Raw genomic sequence first — 12,957 nt, forward strand, 5'->3', positions numbered from 1 at the left:
AGTAGGATGTTTGTTGAAGGTCACACGGCTAGAGAAGTAGTAGAGAAGGGATTTGACACTAGTTCTTGTGACTCTAAAACTCATGTTCACTCTGCCATTAGTAATGGAAGGAGACTTAGAAAACCTTAAAGGTGACTCCTGTGTGGTGGTGAACATGAACACATACCGCCCGCCCACACACACACAATCTGGAGACGGACAAGATTCATTTAAACAAACAAACACACACACTATTTTCTGTACTCCTTTGAGAGTAAATCTAGGAAATATATCCCCGGTAGTAATAATGGCCAAAATATATTGAGCACTAAATACTAAACAGACTCGATGCAGAATACTTTTCCCTACATTACATAATTTAATCCTTAGAACAATGCTATGAAATACTCAGTCTCTTTCCACAATGGAGGACATAAATGCTTCGAAAAGGTGAGCAACCAACTGTAAGTCAATTGGTAATAAGGATGGAGTCAAGATGTGAACCCTGAAATTTCTGACCATAGTCTGCTCTCAACCATTTGACTAGCCTGCTTCTAGGGTGGTCAGACATGCCCCTCAACCTCGATCTGCACCTGTAGAATCCAGAGGCTTCAATGAAAGAGTTTTCAACTTTTCAATGAGCTTCCTTTGGATAAACGGGAGGAAATTCAGCACTGGACTAACTACCTGCTTCCATTCTTCCAAGACCCTCTCCAACTTCAACCCACCCTCCATACTGTCAACTTGCTGTTCTTTCTGAGATGCACATTTCAATCACACAGACTCCCTCCTTAACATTATAGTGGCTCCCCTTCTGCTTCAGATAGAGTTTCAACTCCTAAGCATAGCACAGGAGGCCCTCACCATCTGGCTCTGACCTACTCTTCCTTCTCCTCCTCCTCCCTCTCCTCCTCCTCCTTCTCCTCTTCCTCCTTCTCCTCCTCTTCTTCCTTCTCCTTCTTTTTAAAGTTTGTTACAGACTGAACTGTGTTCTGCAAAATTCATATGTTGAAGCCCAAACCCCCAATGTGACTGTATTTGGAGACAGGGCCTTTATGGAGGTAATTAAGGTTAAAAGAGTGGTTTCCTAATCCAATAAGATTGGTGTCCTTATAAGGAAGAGAAACCAGCTCTCTCTCCTTCCCCCCGCCCTCCCTGCCTGCAGGTGTACAGAGGAAAGGCCATGTGAAGACACAGCAAGAAGGTGGTTGTCTGCAAGCCAGAAAGAGAGGTCTCGCCAGAAATCAACCCTGGCACCTTGATCTTGGACTTCTAGCCTCTAGAACTGTGAGAAAATAGGTTTCTGTTTCTCAAGTCATCCAGTCTGGTATCTTGTTATGACAGTCTGAGCTAATACAACGTTTTACTGTACTATGCTTATCTAAAAGAAAAGCCTCATATGGGACTTCCCTGGTAGTCCAGTGGGTAAGACTCTGTGCTCCCGATGCAGGGGGTCCGGGTTCGATCCCTGGTCGGGGAACTAGATCCGGCACGCATGCCACAACGAAGATCCCACGTGCTGCAACTAAGACCCGGCACAGCCTAAATAAATAAATAAATAAATATTTTAAAAAATAATAAAAGAAAAGCGTCATAAACCCAAGTTGTCTAGATCAGCCCTGTCCAAAAGAACTTTCTGGAGCAATGGAAACGTTCTGTATATGCTCTGTCCAACACAGTAGGCAACAGCCACATGTGGTCAATGAGCACTTGAAATGTGGCTAGTGCAACTGAGGAACTGAATTTTTAATGTTATTTAATTTAATTAATTTAAATTAAGTTTAAGTAGCCACCTAAGGCTAGTGACTGATGTATTTAATCACCAGTCTAGGTGATCAAACTTAAATCTTGCTGTCATATCTGATACCGGAATCTTCTATGTTGGGTTTTTTAAAAAATAAATTTATTTATTTATTTATTTTTGGCTGCATTGGGTCTTCGTTGCTGCGCGCGGGCTTTCTCTAGTTGCGGTGCGCAGGCTTCTCATTGCGGTGGCTTCTCTTGTTGCAGAGCACAGGCTCTAGGCATGCAGGCTTCAGTAGTTGTGGTGCGTGGGCTCAGTAGTTGTGACTCATTGGCTCTAGAGCACAGGCTCAGTAGCTGTGGCGCACGGGCTTAGTTGCTCCACAGCATGTGGGATCTTCTGGGAGCAGGGCTCGAACCCGTGCCCCCTGCATTGGCAGGCGGATTCTTAACCACTGTGCCACCAGGGCGGTCCTTATCAGTCTTTTTTAATTCCAAACATTTTGGTAGAGGGGCAGTAGTATTCTCATTATGGCCTTAATTTGCATTTCCCTGATTTCTAATGAGGCTAAGCATTTTTAAATATGTATAACTGGTATTTGGTCATAAAGGTATTCTCCTCTATTATCTTCTAGGAGCTTTATTATTTTGCCTTTCACATTAATAGCAACAATTCCTGGAGGCACTGTGACATCATTTCGTTTGTCTGCCCTCAAGTCATCTTTTGGGATTGTAGTCATTTCAATGTTATCCTGATCCAAAATGAGAGGATCTAACCCTGGAATATTCTCCTGCTCCCAGAACTTAGAAAGTCTTCATTGCAAACCAAATGATAAAGTCAAAATCCTGAGGCCCTAGAAGAGTAAAACACTCTATTCTTCAAGCAGCCTAATCCCACCAACTCATTTGGGACCCAGGCTCTACAGAGGAGTACCCCACTCGCTCTGTTCTCCCCATCACACACCTCGCCTCCAAACCAAGTGCTTAAAGCCATGGCTCTCCCCCTTTCTCACTGTGCTGCCAAACAAGCATAAGTGTCCCCACTCCCATCTGGCCCCTGTGGCCAGGACAAGGTCATTGAGAGGAACGTCTCTCCTGAACTCTGGATTCCCAGATTTAGGGGCAAACACGAAGATGTCAGAGCATTTTAACTGTGACTTTAGACCTTTCGAGCTTGGTGTTTGAATTCCCCTGGAAGGATTAGGATGGCTTCTCTTCCTGGGAGTTACTACCCATGGAATTGCAAGGCAGTTAGATTTCCAACCTGCTCTTCTCTAAGATCTGAGACCAAGTTCTTCCTAGCCATGGCAGACAAATGGGAAGGTCTGTCCAGTTACCCTAATGTTTACTGCTACACAGATTCCACTAAGCATTCATTTCCCTTCTCCTTGTTTATTCTTTCTCCCATCCACCTTCCTTCTTGCTTATGACTTCTCCACATTCCTAAATGAATTTGTCTCTTCCCCAAAACTAAAAATAAACCCATTATAATTAAACACCCTTGGCCTAGCCAAGAGGCCCTGAACAAACCAAGGTGAGAGATAAAGTACAGAGCCATTTGGGATCGCAGCTCCGTGGACAGAGGGCGTTGGAGTTCAGTTAAGTTCCTTATATCTTCCCCTGAAATTGCTTCCCTCTCATGGGGGCAAATGAAAATACAAGACTCTACTAAAATCTATAAGGGCTGCAAAGTGCAGCCAGGGGGAAGTTGGGCTGGAGCTCAGAGAGAGACAGAACTGAGCGTTCTCCTGGTGTGCAGCCTGCCGATGTGAAGGAAATTGTGGAGACGGGTGTGCAGACCCTTGCGATTGGCTGAGGGATGAGTGAGGCCTTGAAGGTACCCCATCAACTCTGGAGTACCTCGGGGAAGAAGGCACTGATGTGCGGGCCCTCCAGACAGAGCAGGCAGTGAAGGAGGATAATGCCTTGGTTACCCAAGGTGCCAGGGTGGGAAGGGTCTTCCATTCCACCTGCTGATGGAACCTGAAGAGAATAAATCAGGAATTCCCTGGCAGTCCAGTGATAAGGACTCGACACTTTCACTGCAGTGGCCAGGGTTCAATCCCTGGTTGGGGAACTAAGATCCCACAAGCCATGGGGCACGGCCAAAAAAAAAAAAAAAAGAGAGAATAAATCACTAAGCAATGAAAAAACAAACCAAACCAAAACAAAAAACCCCAACCCACCCTTAATACAAAAATTCCACCCCATGCATAATTTTCCTTAAGACTTTCCACCTCTGTCTCATATCCGTGTAAAAACTTTTTAGGGCCAGGAAATGCAAAGGAGCGAAAAGGAGTCAGAACATGGTGGGAGCATAGTAAGTGCTTACAGAAAAGGGTTGTAACTGGTTAGGAAGTAGGTGGTACTCATGAAGTTTTCCCCAACAAGGCAGCCTCACAGAGGCCCTCCCACCCCTAGCCTCCTTAGGGAGGGCATCTCTAAGGGTTCGTACGTACCCCACAGTGGGTACTGGTTGTAAAACGCTAGGGGAGAGCCAAGAAGTTCAGCTCTAATCACTTACTCAGGTGATGGTGCTGCAGCTGCTCTGCAGGACTTGGTCCCACCAGCCCTGTCTATTGGGCAACATACACAGAGTGCACCCTGGAAAGACAGCACATTGCTTCTCTTCGGTGACAGCATGACTGACGGTTATACCTGTCTAGCCTCCAGGCCAGAATTCATCTGGGTGAGATAGAATGAATGGGCGTGAGCCCCATGTGATCATAAACCAACAGGCCAGAAAAACAGCCGAAGTCTCTTTCCCATCTGAGTTTTTGCTTAGCCTGTATTTATTTATTAATTATTATTATTTTTTGCTCAGCCTGGGTTTTTTTTTTAATTAATTAATTAATTTATTTATTTATTTAGGGCCGCGTTGGGTCTTCGTTGAGGTGCGCGGGCTTCTCATTGCAGTGGCTTCTCTTGTTGTGGAGCATGGGCTCTAGGTGCGTGGACTTCAGTAGTTGTGGCACTCAGGCTCAGTAGTTGTGGCGCATGGGCTTAGTTGCTCCACGGCATGTGGGATCTTCCTGGACCAGGGCTCGAACCTGAGTCCCCTGCATTGGCAGGCAGATTCTTAACCACTGCGCCACCAGGGAAGTCCCACTCAGCCTGGTTTTATTGCACATCGCTTCAGTACGCCTGCATAACCATGTGTTCATCATTTTGGTAACTAAGAAGCCCCATTTTGCCTTCTATTGGTGCTTAAGTAAATTATAAACACTACCTTTTGTTCAGTCTCTACAACGGGCTAGGCATGGTACTACATATTTTGTATATACTATCATATGATCTCATGAAATTGCTATAATAATCCCCCATGGGAGAAATGTTGTTTCCACTGTAAAGGAAATAAAACTGAGGCTCAGGAGGACAGGATTCCAACCCGGGTCTATGTGACTCCTAAGTTCAAGCTCTTGGTCCTTCTGTCAATCTATCCATGAGGCATGGTTTTGGAAGCCTCTTAGAGGCCATCCCACCTCATACAAAGGCTGAGGTCGTTGTCAAAGACATCCTTTCAGTAACATTTAATAACATTTACCTCATCTACTCGCTTTTTCCTTATCTCACGTGGTCTTTTGCCCACCCAGCTTTTATTTTCCCCATCAAATGATTCTTGTTTTTTCAGTCCTAGAAACAAAATGCTGGCCTAGATGAGTCATTGTTTCAAGCCACTGTGATAATTTTCTGTGTTCCTCCTACAGAAAGTGTTATCTAGCACCTTGGGTAATTTTTTTCTCTTTTATCCAACTTGACTGTCCTTTCTCTCCCAAGAAAATTTCTGTTCCTACAAAGTAGCTATTAGAGGGAGTCTCCTCTAAGCTCCTAGGGTTAAGACAGAGCTGAATATATCTGAGAAGGTTTGGAAGTCCTGAGAGTGATTGTTAAAGAGGGGATTTGCTTTAATAGTCCCTGCTGGTCCCAGCCCCACACCCATTTCCGGGGCCTTTGCCCCCTCATAGGAATTCCTCCCTCCCAGGTTCTAGGTAGCCGAACACTGCCCTCTGGCTGCCCAGTGGAGGCCTTATTGGCAGGCTATGCCCAGTAGTTGGCCCTCACCTCCTTCTCCACCCAGCTCACATATTCTGGATGTCATAGGATGGTCAAGTTGTTTGCAGGAAGGAGCCAGATAACTTTAGGACTTGTTTATCAATGGACCGTGGACAGCTCCTCATCTTCTCCTTACCTTGGGGCCTAGAATTTCCACGGAGAGACAGGGTAAACCTAAAAGGAAATCTAAAAACATTGACAAGAACGTGACAATCAGCACAAAGTGATGGTGGCCCCATGGAGGGGTCCACAAACAAGAACTTGCGGTGAGAGTATGAGGAGAAATGGCACCTTGGTGAGAGCCAGGAGGATTATTGTCTTGCTGGGCATTTGCTTTGCAGTCCCTACCAAGGGTAAGAACTCATCTTTGGGACCAGACAGGACAGGATAGAGCAGAAGATGCTCCTTTCTTGGGATATGTCTTGGAGGGGCATGATTATCTCTCTCCAAATCTCAGTGCTGAGAGGTTACCATAGGAAAGGTGCTAATTAAAACAATGGAATCATTCCTGTTATGGGTTGAATTGTGTCCCTGAAAAATTCATATGATGAAGTTCTCACCCCCAGTACCTTATAATGTGACTGTATTTGGAGATGGGGTCATTGTAGATGTAATCAATTAAAATCAGAGGTCATACTAGAGTAGGGTGGGCCCCTAAATCAATGACTAGTGTCCTCATGAAAAGAATGCCTTTTTTGAAAACACACACACACACACACACACACACACACACACACACACAGAGGAAGAAAATCATGTGAACATTGGAGCCATAAGCCAATGAACTACCAGAATCTAGGAGAAAGACCTGGAACAGATCCTTCCCTAGAGCCTCCAGAGGGAGCGTGGCCCTGCTGACACTTTGATGTCAGACTTCTGGCCTCCAGAACTGTGAGACAATAAATGTCTATTGTTTAAGCCACCCAGTTTGTAGTATTTTGTTACAGCAGTTGTAGTGAATTAATACATCTCCCTATGACAAAAAGAAACAGGTAAACTAGGGTTAGTTTATTCATTAGAAAGATGAGGTCCCACAGCAAATAAGTGGCCGTTTGGCCTAAATCTCAGTTTTTCCAAGCAATGTGCTCCCCTCCACACACGTGCCAGTGGTGTCCTCCCACTCTCTCTTGATGGAGCAGAACAGAAGATGCCACGCAGTCAAGAGGCTAGATTTCCTATGATGTCTTATTTCTCATTTCCTTCCCACATACTACTTCCTTCTACTTCAAATTTTCTCCTTTCATCTCCAGTCCATAAATTTTTAAAAGATGGGAGTGAGTTAGGAGAGGAAGAATGTAGAAGCTAGGAGGCAGGACTCGCTTGGGCATTTTATTTATTTAAATTAAATTAAATTAATAAATTTATTTTTGGCTGTGTTGGGTCTTCGTTGCTGCGAGCAGGCTTTCTCTAGTTGCGGCGAGCAGGGGCTACTGTTCGTTGCGGTGCGCAGGCTTCTCACTGAGGTGGCTTCTCTTGATGTGGAGCACGGGTTCTAGACGCGCGAGATTCAGTAGTTGTGGCACATGGGCTCAGTAGTTGTGGCTCTTGGGCTCTAGAGCGCAGGCTCAGTAGTTGTGGTGCACGGGCTTAGTTGCTCCAAGGCATGTGGGATCTTCCCGGACCAGGGATCAAACCCGTGTCCCCTGCATTGGCAGGCAGATTCTTAACCACTGTGCCACCAGGGAAGTCCCACTTGGACATTTTAACTCCTCTATTTTGACCTTACCTTCTTGTCGCCTTTCCAAGCAGACCAGAGCTCAGGGGATTCACCCTCCAGTACAGAAAAACCCCAGCATCTGGAAGAGAGAGACAAGCTGTCGTTTTCCTATTTGAATTGCTTGGTATCTCTGTGGACTGGCTGATGAAATTCTCTTGCCTTGTCTTCTCTCTCAACTGGGGCTCTCCCGGTACTCAAGGTATGTGAACTTGGAACTCCAGGGGAGTCTGCTCTTTACAGACTTGCTGTGTTCTATCCTTCATCTTCGTAGACTGACATCTCCATTATTGCCCAGGGCTCATAGACTGACACCTCCGTTCTTAGTCAAGCCTCCACCAATAGTTTCAAAAGGAGCTTTAATTTTTTGAGATCAGGGTGATAAAGAGAAGGGAAGCATGCATAAGAACTTCCTTTTCAAAGACATCGTTCTAAGTGAAATAAGCCAGACACGAAAGAAAAAATATTACATGATCCCACTCATGTGGTACCTAGAATAGGCAAATTAATAGAGACAGAAAGTAGCATAAAGGTCCAAGTGTTAGGAGGAGTGAGGAAAGGGGAGTTATTGTTTAATGGGTACAGAATTTGTGATGATGAAAAATTCTGGAAATGGATAGTAATGATGGATATACAACATTGTGAATGTACTTGATGCCACTGAATTTTACACTTAAAAATGGCTAGAATGGTAAGCTTTATGTGGTGTATATTTTCCCACAATGTAAAAAGAAAAGTAAAGAAAATACCAGAGGTAAAATCAGCATTCTTTATTGCTGATCCAACAGAATCATTTTTTTCTGAGTTCCTAAGATTAGTATCTTTGGGCAATTATGTTAGATAGTTTGACTGATATTTTTACTGGTTGGTTTAAAATAAATTCCTTCTTTTCTCCTGAAAAAAGAGAATTCTATTCTCAAACCCAGCTTCCTTAACAAGGATAATAACACCCAAAGGATTTTACTCTGTTGGGTTCCAGAGCGTGTCTTTTCAATTCCATCCCTGGAGGAAGTCAGACTCATGGTGTGGAGAGCGGCTATTGGATGGTACAGGATTAGAAGGGGAACTGGTGTCTCAGAGCACTTGCAGGTGCCAAGTCTTTCCCAAGTCTGCATCTCTCTTTCCCCTTCTGACCTGATGCTGACTCCCCTGCCAATCACAGTGCTGGGACTCTCAGGGGAGAGGTGATGAAGGAAGCCTGGGTTATGAACAATTACTATCAAACTCAGGGTCCCTACGAAACGCAGAGCACTGGGCAGGCTGCAGGGGGAGCCCGCGTGCAGACCCTGCAGGGCCACCTGGCTCTCCCAGGCAGGCTCCCAAGTAGCTGATCCCCCGTGGCTGAGGTCAAGCAGCTCTAGCCAGCGTCTCCCCAAATACAGCTTGATTGGGATAATTATTATTATATATTATGAGAAATAGAAAGAAAACTAAGAGAAAGAACTCAAAGTACCAAGAGACAAGAGAAACCGGCATAGTGGGTGGAGAAAGTGAGGGCTTTGGTGAACCATCTAAATGTTGAATAGTGGGAGAAGAAAAGAGAATCAGAGAGTAAACAGAAGCTTCCGTGAAACATCACTGCTGCACTTTCTTCCACAAAAGAGAGAGAGAGACAGAGAGAGAAAGAGAGAGAGGGAGAGAAATGTGGAGCAGTCTAGGGAAGGCTAAAATAATTGATTTCATGTAGTGGAGATTTGAGAGCATAAGGGCGAGCAAGAAGTGGACCTGAGGACTATAGTAAAGCAGAATTAGGTAAGCTGAGGGTTGGTGGTGAAAGGGATGCCAGCTGGGCTGATGATGAAACCTGGGACGTGGACCATTCAAAGCCTGGTTACTGTGCTTGATGGTGCCAAGCCAGAGACAGTAATGAGCCTTGATTTATAATTACCTGTCTTTACACAGCTTGTCTTCTGGGTAGTAGAGTGACTTCTGTTGGGCTGAGCAGGTGTTGCTTTGGGGGCCTTTGTGGACACAGTAAAGATGACAAGCTCTGGATTCCTGGGACCGAGGTAAGATCCTTATTCTTGGGGAGGGAGCTTTCTTCCCCATTGCCTTTGGGTCTTGCTAAGCAGTAGAAAGTTACCCGAGCTGGAGCACTGAGCTTTCCTAGGTAGGACCTGTTACAGACATAGTTTCAGTGATGACTAGATTACATTAAAACAGTTCAGTCCCCTCTCACTCTATAGTGAGACCAAGACGAAGATCCCACAACCTTCAAAAAGCATAGAGGCAGGGGCTTCCCTGGTGGCGCAGTGGTTGAGAATCTGCCTGCCAATGCAGGGGACACGGGTTCCAGCCCTGGTCTGGGAAGATCCCACAGGCCGCGGAGCAACTAAGCCCGTGCGCCACAACTACTGAGCCTGCGCGTCTGGAGCCTGTGCTCCGCAACAAGAGAGGCCGCGATAGTGAGAGGCCCGCGCACCGCAATGAAGAGTGGCCCCGCTTGCTGCAACTAGAGAAAGCCCTCACACAGAAATGAAGACCCAACACAGCCAAAAAAATTTTTTTAAATAAATAAATTAATTAATTAAGAAAAAAAAGCATAGAGGCAAAGACCTTGGATCATCAATGACTCATGCTCCTCCTCCTCTTCCCTTTCAAAAGTGCATAAGTTTGTGGATATTTCAAAGGCAGCAGAAAGATAGCCACCCCACTATCTCCAGATAAGGTGACTCTAGTTCAGAGAAGGAATTTCATATAGTAGGCTTAATGAGCCCAGAGATCAAGAGGGTAAACTGAAGAGCAGAGAGACAGAAATGACAGGAGTGCAGAATTAAGGCAGCAAGGGTGGGGCTGGGAATGTCCTAGGCTGGAACAGGTGAACGCAGTCAATAGATAATAGCGTTACCTGTTGGCACATAATAGTTGTAGTAATAGTAGTAACAACAATTATTGTGTGATACTTATATCGAGTGTTCTATACATGTGCTTGATAAATCCTGTCCTCACTCTCAAAGCTGGATCTCTGAGAGAACACTTCTTAACTCATTTTATGAGACCAATATTAATTGCCCTAATATCAAAAGTGTTAAAGACATCATAAGAAAGGAAAACCGAACACCGGTATGTTTCATGAACATAGATAAAAAAAAAATCCTCAGCAAAATATTAGTAATTTGTACCCAACAATGTCTAAAAAGAATCATACACCATGACCAAGTGAATTTATTTCAGGTATGCAAAGCTGGTTCAACATTTAAAAATCAATGAATACAATCCATCACTTCAACAGGCTAAAGAAGAAAAATCATTTCAATTGATGTAGAAAAGGCATTGAACAAAATCCAATACCCACTCATGATAAAACTCTCATCAGACTGGGAAAAGAGGGGAACTTCCTCAGCTTTATAAAGAACATCTACAGAATTTACACCTTAGGTTCGTCAATTGTAACAAACTGGAGATATTGAATATGGGAGAGGCTGTGCGTGTGTGGGGACAGAGGGTTGATGGGAAATCTCTGTACCTTCCTCATAATTTTGCTGTGAACCTAAAACTACTCTAAAAAAAATAAAGTCTATGGATATGGTGATGCACTTTTATATACAACACCTAAGACATGGTCCATGAAAGAAATAATTGATAAGCTGGAATTTATTACAATTAAAAACTTCTGCTCTTTGAAAGACGTCAGTAGAATTAGAAGGTAAGCCACAGACTGGGAGAAAATATTTGCAAAAAACATATCTGATAAAGGAATATTACCCAAAATATACAAAGAACTCTTAAAACTTAACAATAAGAAAACAAACACCTGATGAAAAAATGGATCAAAGACCTTAACTGGACATCTTACCAAAGAAGATATACAGATGGCAAAAAGCATATGGCAAGATTATCCACATTGTATCATTAAGGAAATGCAAGTTAAGATGACAATGATATACCCCACTAGACACCTATTAGAATGGCCAAAATCCAAAACACTGACAACACCAAATGCTAATGAGTTGGTGAAGCAACAGGAACTCACATTCATTGCTGGTGGGTGTGCAAAATGGTACAGCCACTTTGGGAGACAGTTTAGTAGTTTTTTTACAAAATTAAACATACTCTTACCACGTGATTCAGCAAGTGTACTCCTTGCTATTTACCCAAAGGAGTTGAAAACTTATGCCCACAGTAGGTGAATGGATAAATAAACTGTGGTTCATCCATACAGTGGAATATTACTCAGTGCTAAAAAGAAATGAGCTATTAAGCCATGAAAAGACATGAAGGAATCTTAAGTGCATGTTACTAAGTGAAAGAAGCCAGTCTGAAAAGGCTACATACCGTATGATTCCGTTACATAACATTCTGGAAAAGGCAAAACCATAGTGATGGTAAAAAGATCAGTGGTTACCAGGGGCTTGCGGGGAGGGAAGGGGGTTGAATAGGTGAAGCACTACGCATCTCTTAAGGCCGTGAAATTACTCTGTGTAATACTGTACTTGTGGATACACAACTTTATGCATTTATCAAAACTTACAGAACTTTAGAGCACAAAGGATGAAACTTAACGTATACAAATTTTAAAAAGCTACCTAGAGGTCAGGGAATCCTAAAATGAATTGCAGAATATGAATAAATAATGGAAGTGTACTACAATGTATGAAACAGCTTCAGGGACGGGAGTGGGGAAAATCAAGTTACTTGATTTAAGTAACTTTGGAAATGAGTGGAGTCTGTAAGACTAAAGGTAAAATAAATTGTACTTACGTATTGTACAGACTTCACAGGTAAGCAAGGGAGGAAACCAGAATGATCCATGTGATAATGGATTGGAGCTGGAGACATCAGTATGAACTCCTGTTTAGTTTAATATCGATACAAATGGTTACATATGGAACTATTTATAGATATGTCCATATACATGGATTAGTACACTCATGTATATTTCTTTGCTCTGTCAGCTGAAAGAACCCAGAAGCACTGACACCCCAGTAGCAGCAGGCATACCTAGTGCCCAGATCTTTGTTTCTCATACCATTCTCCAACAAAAGGTTCCAGAGCTCCTTGGAGAAATGGCTGATTCTAGGCCTGGGGCAGGAAATATACAAGATAAATAAGGAGATACTCAAACACACACAGACACACACAAAACAAAAACTGAGCCCCATGAAAATGGGGGCATGTCGACACAGGAGACAACTGAAAGAACTCCTAATGGCCAAAGCTAGAACAATTTGAGCAACAAAAAAAGTAGTATATTGGATAATAATATTCCAAAGAATAAAATAAGTATCCGTAGTCCATGTTGATAGACATACATTACTGAACAAATAAGTGGGAGAGAAGTAAAAAATCTCCTGAGCAGAAGAAATCCAAAATCAATGTAGATACTTCACTCTCAAGCAGGTGAAGCATAACTCCCCACTCCTTAAGTGTGAGCTGTACATAGGACTTCCTTCAGAAAAGTACCGTATGGAAAAGAGGGAAAAAGATTAACTTCGGTGGGGAAACCCAATAAACACTTCCTCAACCGG

General features: G+C 43.5%; 1 pseudogene; it reads left to right on the forward strand.

Annotated features, from left to right (window-relative positions):
• Positions 1-403: 403 nt before the first annotated feature.
• LOC118901220 lies at positions 404-3,699 on the forward strand (annotated as a pseudogene).
• The last annotated feature ends 9,258 nt before the right edge of the window (positions 3,700-12,957 follow it).

This window comes from Balaenoptera musculus, chromosome 9 (assembly GCF_009873245.2).
Source record: "Balaenoptera musculus isolate JJ_BM4_2016_0621 chromosome 9, mBalMus1.pri.v3, whole genome shotgun sequence".
NCBI lineage: Eukaryota > Metazoa > Chordata > Mammalia > Artiodactyla > Balaenopteridae > Balaenoptera > Balaenoptera musculus.